General features: G+C 38.0%; 1 protein-coding gene across 1 annotated transcript in view; it reads left to right on the top strand.

The window, feature by feature from the left end:
- The first annotated feature begins 3,975 nt into the window (after positions 1-3,975).
- The window catches only part of LOC105195223 (protein Fe65 homolog), a 164,513-nt gene continuing 141,261 nt past the window's right edge, over positions 3,976-27,227 (top strand). The window contains exon 1 of the mRNA XM_026130985.2: positions 3,976-4,316. The gene's annotated coding sequence lies outside the window, so the exon portion shown is untranslated. The remainder of the gene's footprint in view (positions 4,317-27,227) is intronic.

Below are 27,227 nucleotides of genomic sequence, written 5' to 3'. Positions count from 1 at the left end.
ACGCGGAAGAAAACGAAATCAATGGCATTGAATTCCTACGCCTCTTGTCTCACAAAAATCACGTCTAAAATTGACTCGTTCATACGCCCAGCCAACGGATCATCGAGATCAGTCCCACTGGATCTTATATCCAAGCGGCGTCGACAAGACACTCCGGCAGGACGAGAAAAGAAGGTACTCATTGCCGACGTCTAGCATTTTAGACGAATCAGGAAATGAGAGCCAGCCTCTCGTCACAAGCTTAACCTACAAGGCCAAGTTCTGACCAAGTCAGATTAAACGTGATTCACCTAGCTCGAACCCCAGATCCAAAGAATCCAAAAAGGTATCAAGGATTTAAGAAAGCCTTAGGATGGTGGACGAGAGCAAGAGAAACGTGCGAATCCAAGGCAACTGATCCGAACTCTTACCGCTTAGGACCGAACCGATCGTCAGAGACAGAGCGTGTAACCTCACACAACCAGACAGCCGCGCAACATGCACACAGGGGAAACATGCTATAACGCGGCCCGGCATTACTTCGTGCACGGGCACTCGGCATGAAACGTCGCGGTGCGCCGTCTTTCTTAGCCACCATGCGCAACGCCCCAGAGAGAAGATATCCACTGCCAAGCAGCGGGGGTGCGATTCCCGGCCCTCGAACTAGGAGTCTATCAAATGGAAGTTATAAAAAAAAGTCTATTTAGTCCAATATTTAAACGGCACTCCCGAGACAAACGCGCGACGCGACAAACCGGCTGCGGTTCGTTTATTTTATTATAAATCGGCGACGATAGTTGTTGGCTTCTTCTCGTTGTTGGATTTTTATCTCGAGGAATGTCTGTAAGATACAGTTAAAATATCCATTGAGTAGATCAGATATGTTATACATCCTGTATATATTATAAATTTTTTTATTAGTATTTAGAAGATATATATCTCAAAATAAAATTGAATCTATTATACATGAAAAAGATGCTTGTAAACATAACATGCATAATACATAAATAACCCATGCAGACATAATCTTGAAATTTACACACAATTCTGCTACAAATAAATTCATGCAAATATAACATGATTTTACAATTATGACATCACCTGCAGCTATTTCGCGTTTCGAAAATTACAAGCAGTGATCGACAGCTAAAGTAGAAAATGGTTGCCATCACTGCCGAGTATATATATTATGTGCGTATATTTTGATCACATAATCTCGAAATATACGTATACGTATGTATAGGTACGAGTCACGTAAAGTGTACTCTATATATGCAGCTCGCGCATGGTTTAAATCTCATTTGTATATTCGACGCATCTCTACACAAGCGATGGCAAGAGACGTGTGTCGCGAGGGTTTGGTGCACCGGCTTCTCTCTCTCTCTCTCTCTCTCTCTCTCTCTCTCTCTCTCTCTCTGAAAAGCCTTTGGTAAACTTTGACGTGTAAACCTGTCGAGGCGACCCTCTCGCTGCGGCCGCTTATGCGGCAGCTCGGAAATATAATCGTTTAATGTCCGCGCAACACGCTCTTGAGACGATCGTTGCGCGGACCGACTAAGAAATTTACACAGCCGCCGCCTTTCACGCCTGCTATTAATTCGCCACTCGGGCGCACAACAGATAATCTCGTCGGTCATTCTCGACAGGGTTGTATCGTAGACTATAAAATTTTTCTTATGCATCTAAAATTGATTGCATTTACTTGAAATTCCATTTTGTGAAATGCCGTTCGGTATACTTTACTTCTATTATTCTCTATAAAAAAATATATATATATTTACAGCTTCTCGTTTGGTTTGGAAAAATTTTGCAGCGTAGATAACGTATTTACAAAAGAAGACGAACTGCCTCCTTGATTGGCGCGGATTATAAATGCGACGTGGGCATTAAAGCGGCAATTTTCCGAGCAATTTCATCTCGCGAGTGCGTAACGAAGTGCGCATTTTCCTGACAAAAGGCGATGGAGGATCGGAGCGACGAGAGCGGACTTTTGTGCGCATGATATTAATGTTGCACGGTCCGATTTCTACTGGGTGAGCATTTAATATGTGCCGTTGCCAGAAATCATCAGTGTACGAATGAGATTAATAAATATTAGAGAGAAGCGGGTGGAATGTGCTCCTGGGATGTGCGTGATTTAAAGAAATGGCTCGCCTCTGGGAGCTTTCTTTTAATAATAAACCGGCTACGCAAAATTACTTTGGAGAATGTGCCTTTTTTCATGGACCGCCGGGTAATAGTTCCTCCTGGCTCGGGATCTACTCGTCACGCGGAATAATTAATAAGCCCGAAACGGACAGATGCGACCGGACGAAACGATAGAAATGCCGACGCGATGCGATGTGTATTTAAATGTCCAATCTAGTGAGATTCGTTTCAATAAATTTCCCAGTTCAATCGACCAACCTTTACTCTTTATAGCAGTCAAACATACTGAACGGGATGATAAAATGCAATTTCTATTGACAAATGTATACAGATTGTCGCAGTATCGGGAAATGTTTTGACAAATACCTTGGTATGCACACCGTCGGTTTTACACTTAGAGATGTAGTTATATAAAAATCATTACATGTATAAAAAATTTGTAATTTTCAATTACATGTAAATCTTTTCTTTCAACTAATGCAAGGATTAATGTTTGATACTGGTCTTTAATCAGTAGTTAAATAAAAAATGATGCACGGTGCAGCTAAAGAAAATGTGACAAGAGATGCAGCATTTTCGGAATAGGTTTCTAAAGGTATTGATTTTTGTATGCTTGTCGTAGTAGCGCGCCCAACAATATGTACATTTACTTTTGCAACCCTCGCTTTTCTGACAAGTACAAAATTACATACACGGTTCTTGTCACGTTTTCCAAAACCATTGCCTATTACGATCGCTAACGAGTCTTCGATCACCTGACGCCTCGCCAACTGCGAGTTTTCGAATTTTCCTATTGCTTTGTTCTCCATCTCTCGTTAAACGTTTAATGCATAGTTTGCGTGCAATTATTTCTTCTTTCGGCAACATAAATGTCCCGAATTTGATTACAAAACTGCTAAAATATATATTACGGCAAATAATTCTATTTTATTATAAAAAATCTTTATTATTTGTTTTAATTATCGTTAAATAGTATCTTATTATTAATAAGTAAGCAAACGGTTTTCTCGATAATTATTCATCGCCCTCTGAGGATATTTAAGTCTTCGTTGAGGCATATACAGTTCGGAAACTTTGCAAACAGGCGTCTATTGAGTTTATTATTCAAGAGAGAGCAGCGCGAAGAAAACTGAGAACGCGGATTTGCTATAATTATTGGGTGCGAAAAGTGAAAATGCGTGTACACATTGCGAGCCAGACAGCAATGAGGGGATGCTAAGGCAACTTTCTAGACGCTGATTAATCCACAACTCTGCGTAATTTATAGGCTAGATTCGCGGCTGCTTCATCAAAGGTTACGCAATGATTACGCAACTTTCCGCGGCGTATTTCCTTTGATCCGAGTTTTAAGAGCGCAGTTCAGAACTTCATTCCTTTATCTTAGAACATGGAACGTCAACCAATTTGAAAGTAAAATTATATTAAATTATTTCTGAATTAATTGATGCTTTTACAACACAGCTAACATTTAAATCAATGATAAAAACAAATATTATAATAAAGAAACGAAAATCTGATTTTCTGCCTTTTACTATTGTCAACTTTTCGCTTCTTTTTTCTCTTTAGAAGTTTTCAAAGGGGCAGAGTACACGCGAGAAAGCCAGATGACAGTCTCGCTCCATCAGAAATCTTTTATTTCGCACATCGTACAAAGTGCGCGACTCGATAAGAAATGACATTTGAGGGTGCCCACGTGCGCTTTGACGTTCCTGAAAGTTACCCGGTGGGGACAAGGGGTTTGCTGCCGCCGCCGACCAATGGGGGATGCGCGTGCTCGAGAGAGAGGAAAAGAGAGGGATTCGCCGAGGGGTTGCAGGAACACGGTGGCGTCGTCGTTTGGTAGCGCCGCGACGCCCTCGACGCGAACTAGACGCTCTCTGTACGCGGCACCCCCAGACTCCATGGTATTTCTAACCTAACCACCCTCGCGCACCACCCCGTTCGTGTTCGCGTGACGTGTGTGTTCCGTGGCGCGCTGCGTTATATCGTTTCCCTCCACATTCCCCAGCGCAGTACGCGCGTTATCCTTGTTCCGGAAGGTTCGTTGCAACCAGGTGCGAAGAGAGAACAGTGAGAACCGAGAGGGTGTGAGAGAAAGAGAGAGAAAGACAGACAGAGAGGGGAGAAGCCAGCTGGCTCCAGGCTGCTCGGCGGGAGTCCTCGAGGGTGGAAACGATTCGGACTACGCTGTAAGTATTTTTGTCGTTGTACCACTAACTTTGCGAATAATGCTCCTCGAAGAGAAACGGAGTTGTTTAAAAATTCGTGAAGCAACATTGTCATCGATAATATAGTCTCGTGCATATCCTCGCGAGAGATGAAACTCGATCAACCCCTCGATTTCCATGTTACATACTGCTATAGATGATGTAATGTGATGTTAAATCTAACGGCGCAGTTCGTTCGACATGTTCGTTCTCCTCTATCGCATTTTTACACAAAAAGATTTATTTTAACTTTTGCTTAATTACGTAAATCACGTAATCCTATATATATAATGTACAAATCAGGATTTATTCTGCAAACATATGTTATGTCGTAATAAATATAGATTCAGTTAAAGATGATATCAATCTCTTCTTGATGTACATAGAATCTGATCTCAATTGAATTCGTTGTGTTGATACAATGAATCGATTGCCTGTAATTGACTCAATGGAAAATACATTGCCCCTGTTCAAAGAACTTACAACAAATCTGTATCAAGAGTCGTCTCCTGATAATACATTATTCGTTCGCGCTGCTTTTGAAGCTACGTCGGTGCGAGCTTAAATCTTTTTCTGGCTATGAAGCGATAAGTGTGCTCCGGTTATTGCGAGAGGTAATTCTCACCTATTGTTCTCGCGCACCGCTGATAAGCACGGAACGCTTTTTCTTTTTCTACGTGATGAGAATTCGCGCCCAACAACCTACCAGCGTTACGATCTGACCTATAAAGTTGCCCGGCTTTTTACCTCCTTCTGTCGCATTTTCGATACGACCGTATAAAAAGTTGTAACCACCGTCGATATTAAAAAACATGACGGATATAACACGTATGTTAGCCAATGTTTCCGGTTATACGTAAAATATTTGTTACCGATCTATAAAGTCTTGTTTATACGTGCAAAAGGATGATAAAAATAAATTTGACATCTTATATTTTTCTTATTCTCATTTTTATCTTACGGTCACGACTTTCTCTAAAATGTATCAAAGATTTTACAAAACTCTAAAATTTTTTGGAAAATGAACTCTACCCGAATTATAAGTATCAAAATTCTGAAAATAGGATACTAATTTCACCGGAGTGAAGAGATTGTCACAATTAGTTGTTCATAATGAAATTATTAATTAATCCCTGACAACAAAGATACTTGTCGTGTCTAACTTTACTATACTACGTATGTACTACGCAGAAAGATTGTGAGCAAGAAGTCGAGCGGTGTCGAGGAGAAGATGTAGAATTTTCTATACTTTCGTTGCGGCAGGTCGATACGCCAAAGTTCCCGCAGTAGTCCTCGCGAGTATAGCACAGACGGATTCGATACGGGAGAAAATAAATCGCGCGCGCAGGGGCCTCGATCCAAAGATCGATCTCGTGTAATATTTAAGGATCGTGCGCGAGAGGCGAGTAGAGCGGGGGAGGGGGAGGGGGAGACCCCAGTGCGTAGTTTCCTTCTTTCCTTACGTTCCTCTCTTAAAGCCCTGGGATTTCGCGTATCGCGTTCGCGGACCGAACAATAAAATCGATACGAAACACGTGTCACGTTTCTCTTTCCTCGTCGATGAGCTTTTAATCCTCCGCGCTCTCCTGATAGCACGCTCTATCCTAATATTTAAACTTATTTAACTTGGGAAAGGGAGAATAATGTGAGCTTTTCCGTAAATCAAGATTTACTGTCTAGAAAAATGGGCTTTTTAGAGGAAAAGATTTTTCGGTTTGAGGAAAAAAAAGAGATCTTTGTTCAAATCGTTATTATCCTCTTTCTAATGAAATCTTAGCGTGATACGATACTAATTTTAAGTGCAAAAGTTTTTCAATAAACTTCGTCACGCGATTAAATAAACGATCATCCGCCGCGTTCTCAACCGCGCGATTCATCTTTCTCTCATCCCCTTCAAAGCCATTCGAGCCGCCCTCTCGATCGCTTCATTCATACCTCTAAAATTCTTGTTTGTAAAGAGAAGCAACAGCAGGAGCTTGCGAAACCGCTGAGAGAAAGCTGAGGTAAACAGATCATTTGCGAAACGGCGGGCGCGAAACCGAGAATAAGCGGTGACAGAAAAGAGACGAAGGAAAAGAGAAACGAGAACAAAAGCCGACGAAAAGCGCCCGCTTCCTTCCCTCTCGCGCGGTCTCTTTCTCTTTCCGGAGCTTTCATTTTTCTTGTTTTCATTCTTCCGAAGCATGGAACGCGTGTCTCGCGCAGATACGAAGGTACACCCGTGCATTATTATTTTTCCTCCGCGCCTACCGTTCCCGCCGCTGCAGGTGGCAGCCTTCGCGAATGTTTTTTCTTCGCCGACGTCGTCGTCGTCCTTCGTTCCTCGCCGTCGCATCTACGTCTCTTCTTCCTTTGTCTCCTTGGAAACCTTGCGGTAGTTATGCGACGTTCGGTCCCGGTGCTCGGCAGGCGCGAAGGATACCGCTGGCGAAGGAGGGTGCGCCAGCAGGGGTCGGGAGAGGAAGCGGGTGCGAGAGGATACGGTCCAGGAACGTGACTTGGATGCAATATTTAAAAGCGGCGCAACGTCAATACTCTCTCTCCTCTCTACTGGCTCTTTCTCGCCGTCTACGGAGGCTTCTCCGAGGCCGCCGAGCCTGCCTTCGATGCCGAGAGAGAGAGAGAGAGAGGAGAGAGAGAGAGGAGAGAGAATCGTCGGTTACCCCTAATACGGCACTGAATCGGCCCCGTGGTCTGACCTTAACCCGGGATCATCCCCTTGTTCGACGGGAAGGGGGTGCCGCGCCGCGCCGCACCGCATCGCCGTTTCCTGAATTTCGTTTCGGCGCTTCGACGTATGGGAAATTTCAGTGAGTACGAATTCTGAGGCCGACAAGAACGAGGGGGATTTCCGAGTGTGCTTAAAGCCACCGTGGATCATGAATGCGCTCTTTGACTGTCGTGGGTCAAAAGGCTGTTCAAACAGTCTCTACACAGTTGCGTCGCGTGTCGTCAAATGCCATTTTGAAAGGCGTCTCTCGCAACTTTACCCTTCAGCCAAAGACGTCAATTATCGGATAAATAAATGTAGTCATAAAATTAATTCTTGAAAAGTTCGGGAGAACGTTTACACTGATAGTCCAGAAAGTTTATTCTTATATTTTTATTGAAATTTTCTTACGTGATATTATCGCAGAATATTATTAAGAAATGCGCAGAGTGAATATTTACGGCACGAATTACGCGAAATTGAGGACATAATACTGCAGCCATCGATGATACTATAAGCGCGCGAATATTTTATCATTTCCCGACGTACCTCTATAATTTATTGCTAATGCCTTCCTGCACGGCCGGAAAGTCATCCTCGCTCCCTTCTGTAAGCAGCGAGCGGCGAAAACGAATGAGAAACCAGCGAAGAGAGAGAGAGAGAGAGAGAGAGAGAGAGAGAGAGAGAGAGAGGTGTACGAGTGGTGATATAACGGCGAGAAAATGCAGGAAGTTATGACAATTATGAGGGGCGACGGGGAAGGAAGAGACGTCTAGTTGTGCGACGGCTCGTGAAATGAAATCGGGACGAAAAACGATCGTTTATAAGTTCGACAGATGGAATTCTCTTTCGTCGTTTTTACCCGCTATCACTCCCGCGGCATTCTTCTCGCAACAACAAACGCTTTTCCACAATCTAATTAGGATATTCGACAGAAAAACAAAGATGAATAACCGATAAGCCCCTCCCGATATGTTCGGTTGTCGATGGTACTCATCATCGATTCAAGTCAAGTGTAACTATTTGAATTATTTGCTAAAATCCTCTTTACATTATTTATAATTTGCGACAGAATTTAAGATAAAAATCTATTTATAATTTTATATATCAAATTATAAATACCGTATAATTACAGATCAGAAAAAGTTGTTCATTATACAAACTATAATTTGATTTAAACATATGTATAGAATATTTGATTGTTCTTTTTTATTATTTTTTTTTAGTTCTGTCGCAAATTATAGACTGTGTAAAGCTTGATTTAATTTTGATTAAAGTAACTTTGATTTAATGAATGTATTGATAAAAAATAAATAGGGAAGTTGCTAAATGCGTACTGGTCTTCTAAATTATAATTCATCAATATTATATATTTATATATACTCTATTTAAGCAACGTTTAATTATAAAAATATGAGCAATGAGTAATTTTTAATTTTTAATTTAACATAGTCAAAATAATGTAGTCAAAAATTTAACAAAATTTATTTTGTGCGTAAGGAAATTATTAAAATATGTCAACTATAAAAATAAATTCACACAAACCAGTTTTATTTTGACAATTGTTTTACTTTTTTTTATTATTTATTAATTATTAAATATTTGATCCTTTTTCGATCAATTATTAATAATATGGATATTAATTAATAGTTTCTTCTATTTTTTAAGTATTTTAATTTATAAATTTGATACTTTCAAAGATCATTTAAAAAACATATTTATTTAGGCGATCACTTAAATTGTACCTTTTATAGTGTCGCAAAGAGTCTATAATAAATTAATTTATTATTTATGAAAGATTAAACATTGGGGGTATCTGAGATATCAAACTACAATTTCCAACGTTCATTTGCATACAAATTTTTTAATACCAAATGGGAAATATAATTTAAAAAAGACTTGGATAGTATACGTTTGGTAACTATTCCCTAACATATGTCTATTTTAAAACACGCCAAAGTTTTTTTTAAAGAATACACTTTTTATAAAATTCTATTTTCTATTTTGAGAAGTGAAGGTGGATGGATATTAACTTGGAAAGACCCCAAGGCAATCCTTTCCGCTCGCCAGATCTCTCTTTGCACTTCGAACCTGCACCGGGAGCCTTTGACGCTGGAAGGAAGAACACGTCCCGGCGTGTCCTTCCTTCCTTCGCCAGTAAATTCGCGGGGCAATCCAAAGTGGCGTATGCAGGTCACGAAGAGAAGATCCACGTTCGTGTAGCCAAGGTTGACACGACCTAATTAAGAGAAAACTATAAAGTTTCTCACGTCGCCGCCACCGACTCTCGCAATGCTCTCTTTATTAATTGCATTCTAGTCTTTCATTCCTCATATAATACTTTTTTTATCTAAATGGCTTTTTCAATATTTAAAATTTAAAAGAGGTTTTCACGGGGAGAGAGAGAGAGAGAGATAGAAAGAAATAAGTTCTCGTTACTGGACAGGTAAATCTGTCTTTGCGAAGACAGATGTAGGAGTAATTAATTTGTCGTGAGCTTTATTACCGCAATAAATCGCCGCCGGTCCCGACGTGGATTACGAAATCCTTTTATAGCTGATTAGCGCCGATTAAAGTAAATATTTAACTCTCTTTGTGTTAATCGCTAAGTAGGGTTGTAGAAAGGGGGCGCCGTAACGCAACCCCCCTGTCGAGTCGCGACGGGAGCTGAATTTATGGCGGCCGTAGCGAGACTCGCCTTCTCGGAATTTTGTAAAATTTACAAGCTTATTCCTTTAGCAAAGACGACACGACACGACGGAACGGAACGGGCCGAACAAAAAACAAGCGCGAGGAGACAGAGGTGTTGAAACGCCAATGTTTCCTTCTCACCCTCTCCCGCGTCAACGACCCGCCATCGTCGGTTGACTTCGGGAGCAATACCTTATCTGAAATTTCATCCGGGAAAGAAATTCTTTATCTTTGACAAGAATCGTATACACATTCTGCGAGTTTGCTGTCATTTCATCTAGTTTGAAATATTATATGAGATATATGACTCGTTCGAATTTCATTAAAGCACGGGCGAAAGGATTTCTTGGCACTTATCCGATGTACGTTTTTTTGAGAAAAATAATGATAATACATGAAATTTGCAAATATAAAATAAAAAAATGCATCGTACATAATAATTATTAATAGAATGTCTTAGCATTATTTGCAAGTTAGAATCTCCTTTCCAACTTACGTCGCCTAAGACTCTCCGGCTTATGGCGGCATCTTAAAGCGAAGTTACTAAAGCTCGGAACATCTTGTACACCGATTTGCATGAGTAGACAATACAGTCCGGCGACATAAAAAAAGATATTACCAGACAGCTGTTCCGCCATTCAAGCGGTAACATGCGCCATGGTCCGTCGGAGTTTCCGTCCTCCTTCGTGTCCTCCTTTTCTCCTCGGTTTCGCACCCACGCCCTTGCCCTTGACTTCCTCACCCTCTCTTACCGCCCCACCGAGACACTGCCACCTTATCCCCGAGCTTAATTCGTAAAGGAAACGATCGATGAAGGGCGTGCCTGCTGCGCTGTGGAAATTCGTCCAAAGGGTGACGTGAGGAGGACAGTAACCCCCGTTCGCGCCCAGCATGCGAGACGATTTCAAATGTTACGCATTGCGATTTTTTAATCAAATCTTTATACCGCACGTCTCGACATAGATAACATCCAGCGACTTTCATATTTTTAATATACAGGCGGCGTAAATTTCTTTCTTCGATCCCTCCAGCCTTTCGCATTCCGCATTTCCGTCCTTCTATCTCGTGCTTCTCGCAAGCCCGCATCTTCGGATATATATTGGCGCGATGTCTGTCAATTTTTCTTTCCCGTCCATGTCTCGACCCAACCTTGAACCTTACAAGGTCTCGAGAGACGGAAATGTTCGGAATTCCTCATCGAATGACCGCACGCTTATATGTTTTGTTTAATAATAAATATATTACGTATAGTATTATTTATCGTTTATTGAGATTTATCAAACATTAACTTATTAAGCATATTTTTTTTCTACAAAATAGTACGGCATTTAGAATTTTCTTGAAATTTGTTCCCGGGATATTTTTCGCGTTTGCATGAAGCACCATACGTCAAAAGTTGTCTGATTGCGAACCTTTCCCAGCGCTATAAATACACAGTAATTTAATCTCGCTCAGAACGTTGAGAAGTTTCGTATCATGTTTCCTAGATTTCGTTCCCCGGATGAAAAGACCATTTTTCTCGCTGTCTGAAGATATTTAATATGCAAAGTTTGTCGACGATTTTACATCAATTCCGTTCTCAATTCAATTAAGGCCTTGTAATCATCTATTAAAGTGCAAAACCTATTAGCGAAATATGCATAATGCTAATATTCTCTGATATATAAGTTACATTTCTCGTAGCTGTTGATATTTCGCGGTATAACTCTTGGAGTGCATAACTACTCTAGAACACACACTTCTCGCCTACACCCTTATCTCAGAAACATCTATCACTTCCGAGGCAGATAAATAGTTATCTATTATTATTTGTATAAGTGTAACATTGTTTTGCGCAATTCCGTGGAGAATTGTTGAAAAATGATCGATAATCACAAACGATAAGAGTAAATGTGTATTCCGGTCAGATATTAACGATTATTAAGCATAGGACCACTTGCTTTGAACGCAGGGTCCCTCGATAACGAGGCCATAAGGATGCCAAAGGACTGGCTGGAGCCATAGGTTCGCGATTAATTCCGGCTGCAACATGCGCGCACTTGGTTAGTTACTCCATCTTTGGAGAACCTAATTTACGAAGCGAACTGCAGGTCGCGGCGAAACTTGCCTCTCGTAAGAGGTAACGCTTGCTGATATCGACTTCAGTGAATTGATGACCTCACGGCAATACCTATGTAATCTAAAATTGGGAAGCTAAATTATACAAATTATACAGCTGCGGAAACAATTAGTTATCAAAAAATTTATACTACACGTTTGGAAATTATAATTGATTTTAGTAAAAAAAATTTTCGTATATTAAAATTAAAGCTAATTAAATCTGTCACGATATGAAGCAAATTTTTGCTGAATATCGACAATCTGATTTAACTCTAGCTCGCCATATCAGGATACGATGTACCTTAATACGATGTACCTTATGCGATTTTTTACGCTGTTATAATTTGTTTATAATATAATTTGAAAATTTGGATTAAAGTTTAAACAAAAAACTATTTATAGGTACGATAAGCTTGCAGGGGCATTTTTTTGCATTATTCTCATCTCTCTTATATATTTTTTTATTAAATATACATTTTCAGATAGTATAAAAATAAATGCATAAAATTGTAAAATTAAAAAAAATTATTTTAGTATAATGTATACGCATTATTACGTGCATTATAATATACATATTAAATTAATATAAAATAAGTATACAATATATAATATATCCATTATAATTTTTTATATTCATGACACCGTTATTTACCATTTTACATTGTTTAATCAAATTTTGCTTATTAATTATAAAATAATTTGTTGATTTTTTAAAAATGTCGATTTTTAATGTATCAAATACTTAAACTTTTTGAAGTAATTTATATCTTTTTTTGTTAGTACAAAAAGTTAACTGAAAACCTCTACTGATGTTTTTGCTTCAAGTTTGAATTTAAAAATTTGACATTTTTTTAATTCAAAGTTACAGACTATCACAAAACTTGGTGTAAAGAGGAATTTAATCAAAAATAGTAGTGGCGATCTAGGATTAATAATAATTGGTTGAAATTTCACGGAAATCGTCAATTTCAAATTTCCCAATTATCTCGAACTTAAGCTCCTCGTTTGGCTGTCAACTCCGTGATCCCCTACAGTCAAACTTTCCCGGAGCTCGTGATGCTTCGCAAAAGTCCGTTCGCGATGTTGTGTCGCACAAGAGTAGTAACAAAGCGAGTCTCCGGAGAACTTTCGACGTGGAAATTCAATTTCCATCGCGAGGTTCGCGCGGCGTCTCGCGACCCTTCCCTTCCCCATGCACTCTATCTTTCTGTTTCTTTCTCGTGTGTTCATCGTCACCTATTCGCCCCTTTTTTCGTGGATCTTATCTCGCCCAAGAGACGTGAAACGCCGAGACAGGCGATTTCTACCTCTTTTTCCTCTCGCGCGCGAAGAGTAACAAGAGGAGGCGCGAAGGATGAAGCGTATCTTTCTCTCGGTGCGAATACTTCGCACCCGGGGATCACGTCGATTCTTAGAGAAAACGGTCGTCGCGGCGAATTCTCATGCGAGGATCCATGCGAAATGATAGGGCACAAAAGGATGACTTCTGCTGCAATTTTTCTCATTGCGTTCATTGCTCACGAATCAAATAAAAAGAAGTTAGATTTTAAAATGTAATTTGCTTTAAAATATAAAAAAATGTTAAGTTTGATAAAAATATACCTATTAGTTTTATGTCGAGTATCTATTAACAGCATAAATGTTTTATTTAAAAAAATCTTTTTTCATTGTTGATCGCACAGCGAGATACTGTAATTCGTTTAATGAATCGATACCGTTTCGTATTCTCGTCTGGACCGAAGCGAGACACATAAATCATCCCTTCGGAGGCGCAGAAGGTCGAGCCAGATCTTTCACTTACTACAATCAATTCTCGTACGACGACACCCGTACATGTACCATATTTCTACGCCCATTTTTCCCCCATTCGTACATAGCTTCTCACCCTCACCTCACCCGATCGTATTTGCACCGTCCAAGGACGATACTTAAAGCCCGTGTTCTTCTATCATGACGTTAGTATCTTTGCGAGGTCAACTAGCTAGCAGGAAGGATGCTCGCAATCACTTGCAATCGTACGTGCGAACGTACACGAGTTTACATGGACAAGGGAAGATATCGACTCCCGTGTGCACGTATATATGTGTATAAGTGTCTATAGGGTGTCTCTACTTGCGTTCCATTTTCTCCACGATGTCTTTTACATTTTCAAAACTGACTCTTTTCTAACGAATTAAAATCTTTTCCTTAATTAGTTACAGTTTCCTAATGTTTAAATACAAATTTAATTAAAACAGAGAGTAAGATTATTTTAAGACTTGCTATTAGTTAAAAAAATTACCTATAACTCGAGAAGAACTGTTAAGTCTTCGATATTTTGAAATAAGAGTACGTAACACAAATTGTTCGAAAAATCCAAAAGCGATAAGGCACCGTGTATATTTATATGGATGTATGCGATATGTTATAAGACCGGTTACAGAAGGATAACACCATTTATGTTCCCTGGAGGCTGTGAAGATACCGGGGAGAGACGCGTCTCTCCATTTCCTAGTCCTTCTTCCTTCCTACTCACCAAAGCCGAATCGTACGCGCGCATGTACATTTCTCTTTTTCCTCTGCCTTCGCGGGGATCGATCGATTCATTTATTAGTCAGGTACGAGAAGCTAGGGGGGAGAAAGAAAGAGTGGAATTCGCTGGAGCTCGAAGTAAATCTGCGTCCTTCGGAAAGGAAAACGTCTCGTACGCAATACGAGCAAATCGCGCGATTCGATTAACCGACTTTAGAAATGTATCATCAACGCGAGATTAAATATCTCTATTTAATTCATAGGCATTCGATAAGTGATTTCGAGAGAATGAAGATGCGTTACTTTGCTTTTACGTGTCATTTGACTGACGTATTAATTACCATTTACAAATAATACCTATCGATCTTTTGTAATAACTTTTCCATTAAATTCATTATTTAAGAGAACGTAAAAATGTTTTTATCTGAAAGAACGCCATTAATACTTCCAATATATATTAATACTTTCAATATAATTTCGAGCGATATCCAATGACGTTAATGAAGAAGCACTTTCTCCAAATCGTGCTGCAATTAAATTCGGCGATATTAAATTACCAGCTTTTCATTACCGAAATAACGGACTAGCTTTACACCGCGTTCGCGCTGTTTCTCCTTTTGTCATAGTGCCCGAGTAATCCGGCCTCGCGTGCATTGCAGCCTCCACCGATATGTACTCGAAGCACATTTTTCCAGCTGGGACGCTGGAAGACAGGTGGACGACATTTTATCGGCCGGGAAACACCAGCAAGTCATGTATTGCGACCGGACGAGATTAGAGCCATTGTTTTCGCGCTCGCCCGACCTGAATAGCGCCTGTTCCTCCCGTACGATGACGAGGAATGGGAACGTAGGGACGAGAACACGCGGGAGTAGGAGAATTCGTTTCGACGCCGCCCCGGTTCGTATGCCGCACGTAACGGACGTGCGCGAGCTTTATTAATTTCCGGAAATTGAGGGCCGTATCTGCCGCCGGACGGCCGAACGACGGATCGATACTGTCGATGTCGCGATCGAATCTCTCTCTCTCTCTCTCTCTCTCTCTCTCTCTGTCTCTGTCTGTCTGTCTTTCTCTTTCTGTCTCTCAATATGGTGTTAACTTTTGTCGCTTGCTCGAAGGTACATACACAATAGCATCGCGATCAGTAAAACTAAATAAACGATAGTGCGACCGTTCGAATATTCCGCTAGATCATCACGTTTTATTTTTTTAAACGATTACCGAACCTTTTGTATCGCGATACAACTGAATGTAACATCTCGAAACTGTGTCAGCGATCGATAGCGTTCTCCTTTATCATAATTCATGTCTCGACATCGCATTGTGCAACTGTCTCCCCTGATTCGCTATGTTAAATTTATTCGGCACAAAATAGCGAAAAAGTTGAAGGAGAAGAAAAGAGGTGAACTCTCGTAGCGACGAGATATTCGATCGATTCGTTGCAGGTCGCGAGTGTTTGCTCATCGCTACGAGAACGAATGTGTTTTTCGAGAAGAGTCCAAAGTTTTTGGGGACAAAATGGAATAATAAAAGCCAGGAGGTACACGAAACGAAATTCTCCGACTGCAGACCTGTTTGCGCTCCAGATTCAGCGATGAAGTTCGTTAACCGGCGTTCTATGCCGCGAGGCTTTGTGTACCGTCGGAGAACAATTTCTAATTTTCTGTTACAATAGCGTGAGCTCCATTGGCGCGGAGAGAAAAGGTCTGCGGGAAAGTGTGCGTTTTCATCCCCCGCGGAATTTTCGAGTGAAAGAACGCCTCCCCTCTCCCACTTTCGATTAAAAAGTAATGTTTCATTAACTCAAATTTTATGAAGAAATCATTTGTCGAATGCAAGCAGCTTTTGCGCATTTATTTTCACACGGATTGCTCAAGTTCTTTTTCCCTATTGTACTGTACATTCGTTAAAATTCTGGCTATTGTCCCGCGCGTTAAACGGAAGGATTTAATTTCCGTTAATTAAACGTTGCTTGCGGAAACAGTTTCCTATCAGGTGCTATTATTTTAATAACGCTTAAAAAAAGACCATCGCGTGTATAAAAAATTGCCTGGATAATTATCCGGTGTCACATTGCGTTATAAATAATCCTTTTGTAGAATGACATTTGGTGGCAACCGACAATGCGAATGAAAATTTATGCTGTCGCTTTTATGATCTAACAATAATTAGCACTCTCATTATAATTATGATTTCCATTTATATTATTATACATACATAGATGCATGTGTATGAATTTTAATTAGTATCATAATTATAAATATCATAATGTAAAATTATCAGAGTGCGCAGGATACGTCTCGATGCCGTGAAAAAGGAAAGCACAAACGGACAGCAACAAAAAGAGAGACCTGCGTTCGTTTGCTCGCTTTTCCCAGCGGAAAACGTCCGGTCAGGGCACCGAATAGCACTATCTGCTTCGCCCCGTTCCAAAAGCTTTTGATACCCTCGCCGGGGGTCGCGAAACTCGTTTTATTCCTATTTTTTACTCACTCCCGTATTAATCCCACCTGCCGAGTTTTTCGCGTAAAACGACGCTGCACACGGGGTAGAATGTAAGTTTATATCTGAAAATTGATATTTACGTAGAATACGTCACAGTTCGAGGGGCATTGAACCCTTGTTTTTTTTTTGCCACACTCGTTTCCGGTTTCACTCGGGGGAATTTGTCGACCAGTAGGGACGCCTCGTAAATTGCACAGTATGCGTTGATAACATTTTACAGAAATAATCGTGATTTATCTAGCCGCATAATTCTCAAAATACTCGTCGAGCGAGAACGCACGGATAAAGCGGTTTAAACTGTGCGCGATTGTGTCGTGATTTTATGAGATATTTGATAGCGCGATACAAATGTTTAGAGATGCGTGGATATTATCGACCATTTGAATAGCGATTCAGGGCACGCGTCACTCGCGCATCGCTATTTCAATGACATTTTCGTCGTATCGGAATGTATCGTATTTAATCACGTATAAAATGACCAAGTGATTCGAGCTGCGTTAATGATTGTCGTTCATGACACGAGGATTGGTGCGTTCGATTATTTAAAAAGGCATGAAAATGACTTTAACGTTCAATTTGCCATTCGCAATCGTGAAACATAATTGTATTGAAAAAAAGATTTTGGTAATGATGATTGAGCTTTGGTAAAATAATTTCGATTAAATGTTTGATTAATATAATTCAACACTTAGTAATATTGATTAATTACATTAATAAATAAAAATAATAATAGTAATCGGTTACTAAACGGTTAACAAACTACTACTAAATATTATTAAATATTTGTTTACATTAACTGAATATTTAACAGAAACTATTTCAAAGTTTGATAACTATTATCTAGGCTTAATTTTTTCTACATGGAAAGAATTTCACAATTTTATTGTAAATAGTATCTAAAAATTTAGTTAGATCAGAAAATAATTTTATGTTGGACTATCAAAATAATTATACGAGAGGTTCAAATATAATGATACTGATGCAAAAAATATTGACAATCTAGCAATCATTTGAAACATCTAAATATTTTAATGGTCTAACATAATTACTTTTAGATCTGTATTTCAGCAAAATACTCGGAAAGCCCTTGTGTACACGGAAAAAAACAATTTTATTACAGCATTTAAAAATTTAGCTAGATACAGATCAGAAAACAGCTTTATGTTGAACCATAAAAATAATTATGTAGGACACCCAAGCATGATAATATTGCTGCAAACAATTTTCACGTTCTAACAACCAAGTTAAACATCCGATGCAATTTTTTAAATTCAACATAATTATTTTGTAATCTGCATTGCAGCAAAATTCTGTAAACAATTGAGTTCGGAAAAAAATGCATACAAATCCGCGCAGAACTGAATAATTTTGAGGTGCAGACCTTTTCTCTTTCAATACTTTTCAATTGTCAGACGTATAATTTCTTTCCTGCAGCTAATTAGCCTCGAAATTGCGTTATATTTTTCAATTTCTATTAAAGAAAAAAAAAAAAATTATTGGATTCTTAATGTCTTCACTTGGAGGCTTTCTACAGTCATGTTATTATCAAGAGTTGATGACAAGAATTATAATGAAGAATACGCTCATGTGTTCGAATTTGCGACTGAGGAGGACAGTGAAAGTACACATAATATACACGAAAAAAAGAGACAAAAAAAGAATGGCATACATAAAAATTCCTTAGGGGAGAAAACGAGAAAAGAAAAATGCATCGCAGGAAGAAAGAGAAGGAATGCTTGCGCAAGAATGGTGTTACCCCCTAATTGCATGCCAGACAACGACTGCATCTTCCATTCCCTTCATCGTCTTTGCTTTTCTCTCTCTCTCTCTCTCTCTTTTTTCTCTTTTTCTTCATCTCTTTCTTACTGTCTTCCATCCTTCTCCATTTTCTACTGGTATTCCCGCGAGCTACCCACCCGCTCGCGATCCACGGCACGCCAGCCCGGAAACCTGGCGTAAGAAACGTTATTGCGCTACTCCGGAGTTTCCTGGTACAAAGCTGTCCTCCCCTTTCTTATCCTCCCGTTCTCATCTTGGTCGACAACATATGTCCGCAAGAGACATTGGACCGAGAGTGCATTATGCGTCGGGATTTGTAACGCATATCCCTTGCGTATCCTTTCAAGTAGATCCCGCTTGAAACGTTATCGTAAGCATGCCATTCTAGTTGTCCACGGACGCGTGTATTCACAATAGTTGGTAGACGCTGACGAAAAGATTGGTCTCTCGGCAAGTGAAAAACGAAAAAGAAACGCGGAGAATTTGACTGAAGAGATATAACTTCGTGTTATTTAACGCAGATTATTCCCTTTAATATTTTATTGAGGACTTTTAGCTACGTAACACGAGATAAAAGCGCTATCAAAATTAAAAAACTGAAACCTTCTTAGATTAATTTTTTCCCTTTTCTAATCAACGACAAAGAATTTTGGTTACGAATACTCAAATTCCTAAAATTAGTTGCAAAGAAGAAAACAACGAAAATTTATAAAGGTTTTTGCGAAAATGACTATTTTGTTACAGTTTTAGATAACTTTTAAACAAATAAGTAAATCTAAATGAACCTTTGTACAAATATTTATTAGAGTTTTATTAAAGGGTTACATATCTTTTCAACTTAAAAAAAAAAATTAAATTTTTTAAAATCTTAAATCATTCTTTAGTATCTAGAATATAGGAAAAAAGTAGAAAGTTGTTCAAAGACACAATTATTCACACAAATTTTTTTGTTGTTAAATTTTAAATGCGTTTTGCCTCATAAAAAAATGCATTTTATACAAGTAAAAGTTTTTTTTATCAAAAAAAAAGATTGAAAATTGTTAAAGCTATCGCAATAAAACTTTAGAAAAACATGTCCTTTTTTAATTTTATAACTTTTCGATTGTTACATAATTTTGAAATTCAGCCCGTTAATTCTTAATGACATATTTATTCTGAAGACCCGTAATAATTTTTCTTATTTTCGTTTGTTTTATAAAATTCTAGACCACTAAGACTGAAAAGTGTCTTGTGGGAGGGCTTCAGTATAAGTGAATTTAAATAAGTCGAAACAGTTTCAGAAAATTATTTTTTATTTTATAATACATATTTTTTTGTAGATAACAAATTTATTTAAGTATTATTCTCTAAAAAAAAAAAGAAAATTCCAAAATTTAGTAATTCCTCAATATCGAGAAAATATGTAACTCTTTAATCCTACGTTAAAAAACTTTGATTTCAGTCATCATGCTACCTTCTTATCAAATTTTCAAATAAGTACTATAAAATACGATTTTATATAAGAATCAAGAGTAAACAAAAAGTTAAATAACTTTTAAACCAGTAAGAGAAATAAATTTTACCCGTACACTCAAACATAATAATAGAATCTATGAAATTTTTAATTTTGATAATATTTTAAGACATTTTACATCATCTACATTTTTAATACAATTTCTTTAATGCAGAAAATCTTAAAGAAAGGGGAATATGCTAGTTTTCTTTTAATATCCCTCGACACACAATTTAGATCGCAATACAAATCGATAAACAAAGATTCGCGTCTGAGAAAGTGCAAGTTGCACAGGTCAACGAAGTATCTCTGCAACTTTTCGACACGCGGGAGCTAACAGCTCGTCGCACCGATTCTGGCGGCGGCTGGGAGGCTGCGGCAGAGTCCTGTACCTGTTGATCCCCCGTCGGGGAGAGACTCCTCTCTACCCGTTCGCACCCCCGTGTCGGGCCCGGCGCGCGACGGGGGAGGGTAAATAACTGCCGGCGGAACGGCCCGGAATTATGCCGGCCGCTCTCAAAGAGCGATAAAATAAATCATGCTTCGCGAGGACACGCGCGTTGCCGTATCCACCTCTCTCATCCACCCGGGCGCGCGATATCCCGGCGGCTTCGCGGTGGATAAGCGTGGCGAAGGCGGCGTCCCACGGGAAATCAGAGAAAGATGCACTGCAACTCGCGAAGAGATGTCCTCCCTGCCGCCGCCTCTTTCCTCCCCTCGTCAGCCACCCTTTTACGCAATCTCTCGCCATCGTGGTGTGCGTTCGCGCATCCCCCGATCTTCCCTTGTCTTTCGACGGCCGAACACGAGGTCGAATCGGTTCGACAGAAAACACGACGAAGATGCGTAGAGAGATGGAGGAAACACAGGAGAAAGAATGAGAGTTTGTCGAGAAAGCGAATGCATCGCGCCGTAATGCATTGATGGCGTCGACGACGCGACGCCACGTTAAATTGAGTTTCTCGCATAATTCGTCGGAGAGTTTGCCGTTAAACTTAGTTATTGGACGTGCAATTGTCATCAGAATGTTGCACCGGCTACGGCGAAAAAAAAGGAGGACAACGCTCTTATCTCATCTTTTCAACCCGCAAAATTCGTTCTTCCCTTAAATTCTTTACGTCCATTTCGTGAATTAAATAATTCCTCAATTTGATTATCATGGAAATTGCGAATAATTCACGCGGCTGTGAATAATTGCGATAATGCAATCCGTTTGGAAGTGGAACGTGTGCTCGAATATATCGCTCGCTTTACATGCTTATCATTTCCCCGATAGAACAACATTTATTAAATTATATGACGAAATCTTGCATAAAAAGTATAATTTACAATCATACAGGTATATCTGCAAAAACAGACGTAGAAGTACTGATCTTTTGTAAAATATTGTTCAAAATAGTATTTTAACAAAATTATGACGATATGTCGATTCATCTTTTGGTATATTGCGATATTAGATTTAGAAAGAAATTGTTTAATAATTGTAAAATATTTATACTTTAAACTTAAACTCTAACAAAAAAAATTGTACAAAATTTTATGCCAAAATGCTAGAATTGGAACACTTGTTAATTTTAGTAAAATACATATAACTAAGAAAATAAATATTTTTACAAAAAAATAATTTCTATTTTTATTAGAACTTTGTGATTACTCACAGAAATTTTTTTGCTAGAGTAAGCTACTTGAAAATGTGTAGAATATTGTAATTTATTATAGTTTGACAAAGTTTTACCGAGAAATTTGTAAGAATCGCAAATAGAAATACAAAAATTTACAAAAATTTAGAAAACTATTCCAATTCTAGCATTGTCGTGTAAATTTTTGTAACATTTCTTAAATTTGTGTAAAATATTTTTTCTATCAAAGAATTTGTCTAATTTTTAACAAATATTGTATTATTTAGAAATTTTATTTCGAAAATTCCTGCATATAATTATTGTGCAATACTCGCACAATGTGCCTATCGAGGAATGTTCTACAGTTAATTCAGCCAGTAAAATTATATCCAACAGATTTATGAATTACGAATGTAATCAAGGAAATGATATCCAAACCACCCTTACAAGCAAATTCTTGTTTACATAAAAGCCAGCTGGCTTAAAGCCATTCCGCTCTGGAAAAGGTGGCGTTCTGTTCAAAAGATCTTTTCTCGAACAAGCTTTTGAAGCGGGTGCGTTGCGTAATTAGAGTTGGAAATAAATCAGGCGAATATTTTTGTATCAGAAGAATATTCTCAAAAGGAAATGCCCCTCGGTATTTTTCAACGACCTTCGCATTTCCATAATTCGAGAATAAATAAGCGTGCACTCAAAAAAAATGGTCTTGCAAGTACAGCCACAAATTGTTTGGTTGCAAAAAAAAATTAAAATGGATAAATAATTAATAAATATTGTGGTATCGCATATGTTTCGTATTTAACCAATCTAAATAACAGAGAGAATTTATGTCTCAAATGCTTGGAAAATTTAGAAAGAAAATTTTTTTGTGGCGCCTATTTATGTTAAGAACTGTACTTTTTACAAAATTGGACTATACAATAAAGTACACAATAAGAAAAAAATATTTTAGAAGAAAAAATTTTATATAATTTTCATGTTAAAAATTTCTTGATTAAAATATTTATGTAAATAAAATTAAAAAAATAATTTTTAATAAAACAATTTTTTTACAGTTTTAAAAAGTATTTATTGTTAAATTATTTTTATATTTAAAATAATCTAATTTTTTAATCCAAGAAAACAATTTAATTAAGTATAATAATATTATTAGCTTATTTGTAAAATTATTATTTAAATATAAAAATACAAAATTATGTAAAATATTTATTTACTTAAAAGTAAATGCTTTTACTTAAACAGAACTAATGTTTGCATCAAAGAATATGGTTTTAAGAAAACGTATTCTTTTTTATTAAAAACAATTTTTTCTCATTGTAAAATTGGCAACAAGATCTAAATTTTTTAGAAGAATTGCTAATATATTAGTGCTATAAATTCTACATGTGACAAACGATATTTTAGCAGGTACAAAATGGAGCAATTAATTTTTGTTGTGACACCTAGAAATCTACCTACAGCAGTAAAACAATTTTTTGAGTGCAACGCAATTACGAATCAAATCACTTGGCGAATAAAATACAAATGCACGATACATATATTGATTTACTCACCGATCGATGTACCGCCGTCGCGCACATCTTTGGCTGCATCCGATGCGTTCCTCGACTCGACGGCTGCGTCGCGTCACTCCGGATCCACCGCAGGGAAATCTGGCACTTTGCACGTCACTTCGTTTTCATAGGCGAAACAAAGCCGTCCGACGTTCCGAAACGACATGAATGACAAACGCCGGCGATCGACGATAACGGCAGTCGAATCAGCACGCGCGTCCACCCGCAAAATTCGAATTGGCAGAGACGCGCGATGAACGCGATCGCGATTTTACTCAAGAATATCGAAAGTATGCGGGACGTGGGACGCGGGAGGGACGCCATAAGCGAACGACGCGACTAAACGCGCTCCGAAATATGGCGGTACGTGTCTCTCGCGGAAGAGCCGTGTTTTCGTCCAACGTTCACTGTCGCGCGCGGCAGCGGCACTGTGTCAAAACGCGATGCAGCCGTGATGCGATGCTTTTACGATACATTTTCTCAGCACTCGTGAAATTCGCGTGCGCGACGCGACCGTCTTGTTCATGCTGTTCGGCGAGAAGCGGGAGCCGCGGGGGGGGGGGGAGACGTCTGGGTTGCGTACGGGGTTCACACGCCAAGGACGCTTACGTCACAAGCTTTATGGCGACGCGCTCGCTGATCCGAAAATCGATGGAATATTGATCGCCCGATACTTTCTCTCGACACTCGTGAAGCTCGCGCACGCGACGCAACCGTTCGCTGTTCGACGAGAGGCAGGAGGCGTATGTATCGCACCGGGATTCGCACGCCAAGAACGCTCGTCGCAAGCTTCGCGGCGACGCGTTCACTGATCCGCGAATCGATGGAATATCGATCGTTGCCCTACGCGAAATCACTCACCTTCGGCGTAATCACGACGACAGTCCGATACTTTTCCATTAAATCATGCTTTCGATGCAATCCCGCTCGACGGTTTTTCTCGGCGCCTCCGAAATTCACGAGCGCGGGCGCGAGCGTTGCTGTCCGGCGATGAGCTGAAGGCGTCTGACTATACTGTGACGTAGTTCACGCGGCGTTCGTGGCAAACTTCATAGTGACGCGTTCGCTGACGCGGGAATCGATGAAATATTAATTGTTATCCTTCGTCGGATATTGCAATGATTGCTAGATCTTTCTTCGAATCACATTAAGGAATTACATACCATCTCGATGCTGAGAAATTACTGATTTTTGCGCATTTTTTAGAGGATAATTAATAAATTGAATATCTACAAAAAGGACGTATTTTATTAATTATTAATAGAAAAAAAATGTGATTTTTTAAATGTTTATAAATTGTTAAAGTTATCGCTAACTCAGAAAAAAAATTAGTATAAAATCAGCAATCATATTCTCAAATATAAGCAGAAAAATAAAATCTTGAAAGAATTTAATAATTTTAAATAGATATAACTTCTTTGTATAAAAAAGTTTGTTTTTTAATTGAAGAATTTTGTTTCTTTATGTAAACAAGTTATGTCTAAGATTATCAAGATTTTTTAAGATTTTATATTTTTGCTTATATGTGAGAATGTGATTGTTAATTTAATAATTTTTTTCTGTGTTAGTATAATAACTTTAACAATTTATAAACAGTTAAAAAAATTATTTTTTTTACATACTAACAAGTAATAAAACGTGTGCTTTTTGTAGATATCAAATTTATTTATTATCTTTCTAAATAAATTTTCAAATTTTTCTTTGTGTGAGCAAAAGCTTATATGTGATTGTTTTGATTTGATAATAATTTTTTTTTAATAATTTTTAAGAAACATAGTTTCTGTGAAACGCGTTTAAAATTTAAAGAAAATTCATATAAATATTTTATATGTTTTTGGGCAACTTTTTACTTTTTCGTATATTTTAAACACTAAAAAATAATTTAAGATAAAAAAATTTATTTTTTTTTTTAATTGAGAAAGTATATATAACCTCTTAAATTGCGTTATAATTCCTATGCAATTCAACCAAATACTTTGCGATATTCAGGACAAAGCATCTATTAATTTTGATCGCTATTATTTTTTCGTTCGATGACACATTAATTCCATTATATCTAAAATTTGCTTACTATGTAATCGGAACACTATACGTCGTTTTAGCAATAATATTTTACTCGGTGCTCCCGTTTCTCAGATATTCGCGGCAGTTACCGTCTCGCGAGTAGAGAGCGCGGGAAAATGTTTGGAGATGTTCACACGTCGCCGGAGATGCGAGCCGCTTACAAGCTTGACAAGTACTCGCCAAGTTTCTCAGAACACTTCCCTTCGACTGTAACGGGTTTGAATTGTTTCGAGAACGCGATTAAACTCAATTTGTCATGTACTCGAGACCGAAAACGCGTTTGGATCTTATTGTTAGTTTCTAACTGCGGAACACATTAAAGCAAATTAAAGCAATTCGATACACCGAGAATATATCGTAGTTGCGATTTACTGAAACTTGGAACGATGCTAACGATGATATCGCGATTGCCCAACGTTTCGATAGCAATTGTAACGCAATATTGCACGTTTCCATCCGATTGCATTGTACGCATCATCTTTTTGCATGACGGAAATTCGTGCAAAATTCGTTTGCCATTTAACGAACAGCAGAAGCGTCTGGTTACATGTCTGGTGCAACGGGATTCGCACGCTAATTGTGAAAACTTTCGTCGAGTTAATGGAAAAGTGTTCCCGAATCCGCGAAAAGTTTAGACTCCAATTACGAGGCGAGAATTAAAGCTAAACGGGAATATTTCGCCAGAATATTTTGCGATTGCGTTTTAGTTACTGGGAATTACTTCGACGATGGTATTGAAAAATCGAAATCGAAATTTTTTGATCATAAAAGGCTATCCTTCAATTACACTGGCAGGATACAAACTTACCTCATTGTCACAATTACGCAAATATTTTTCTTAATTGGAACTGGTTGAATTGTAGTTTAAGATCACTATTTATTAAAAAAATATATATCTTAGAGTTAACATTGTCGAAAATTTAAAAAAATCTTTATTTTTGTTACTTAGAGTTTTGCATTTTATTTTGTTATATTTGTTACATAAATGATTATGTTTTAGAACGTTTGATTGTTACATTAGACCAAGAAAACATCAACTTTTTAAATTTTATTTTAGTTAAAACTCTAATTAAAATTTGGGGTACAAATGTACGTTTTATTGATTATTAATGTGTAAAATAATTTTTTTTTAACTGTTACTCTACACAGAAAAAAATTAGTACCAAACTCCGAAGCATATTCTCATATAAGTATAAGCAAGAATATAAAAGATAAAAAAAATTTGATAATCTTAAGCAGACATAACTTGTGATTACAGAAGAAACTGTAGTTTTAAAAGCTCAGAAAAACTAGAGTTTTACAATTTTCTCACGAATTTTCTTGGTTGTAGGTAAATTTTTCAAAAATTTATTAAAAAACTTCACCTACAACCAAGAAAATTCGCAGAAAAATTGAAAAGTTCCGGTTTTTTCAAAGCTTTTAAAACTATAGAAGAAATAAAATTTTTCATATAAAAAACTATGGCAGTAGTTGTGTAAGTCAGATTTGAACAGTGTAGTTGAAAGTTAACTCTTTCTCTACATCCTGGATATTTTGAGTCTGATCGATTTTTATTCGTACACATTTCTCGAAGTTCGATTATTAAATGGTATTATTAAATTATATACATTTTATTTTATAAAGTAAAATTTCAGCATTTGTTCTAGAAAACTGAAAGTTCGTGAATTTTTAAAGATTTTTTCACTATTTTAAATCGGTGAAAAAATAAACAGATTCGAGATACCCAGGATGGTAGAGATGCGATACCGTTTCGTACATGATATCGTAAGAGTTAATTACATCGCGTTAATTGATACGGAGCGATTCCGAAGATCAGAATATCGGAAGCGCTTTGAAATTCGTCACGGAGCGAAGACAGGAGTCTGTTCT

This window comes from Solenopsis invicta, chromosome 5, assembly GCF_016802725.1.
Source record: "Solenopsis invicta isolate M01_SB chromosome 5, UNIL_Sinv_3.0, whole genome shotgun sequence".
In the NCBI taxonomy this organism is placed as follows: Eukaryota; Metazoa; Arthropoda; class Insecta; order Hymenoptera; family Formicidae; genus Solenopsis; species Solenopsis invicta.
Note: the sequence above shows the minus strand (reverse complement) of the source record. Positions and strands in the feature narration are given on the sequence as shown.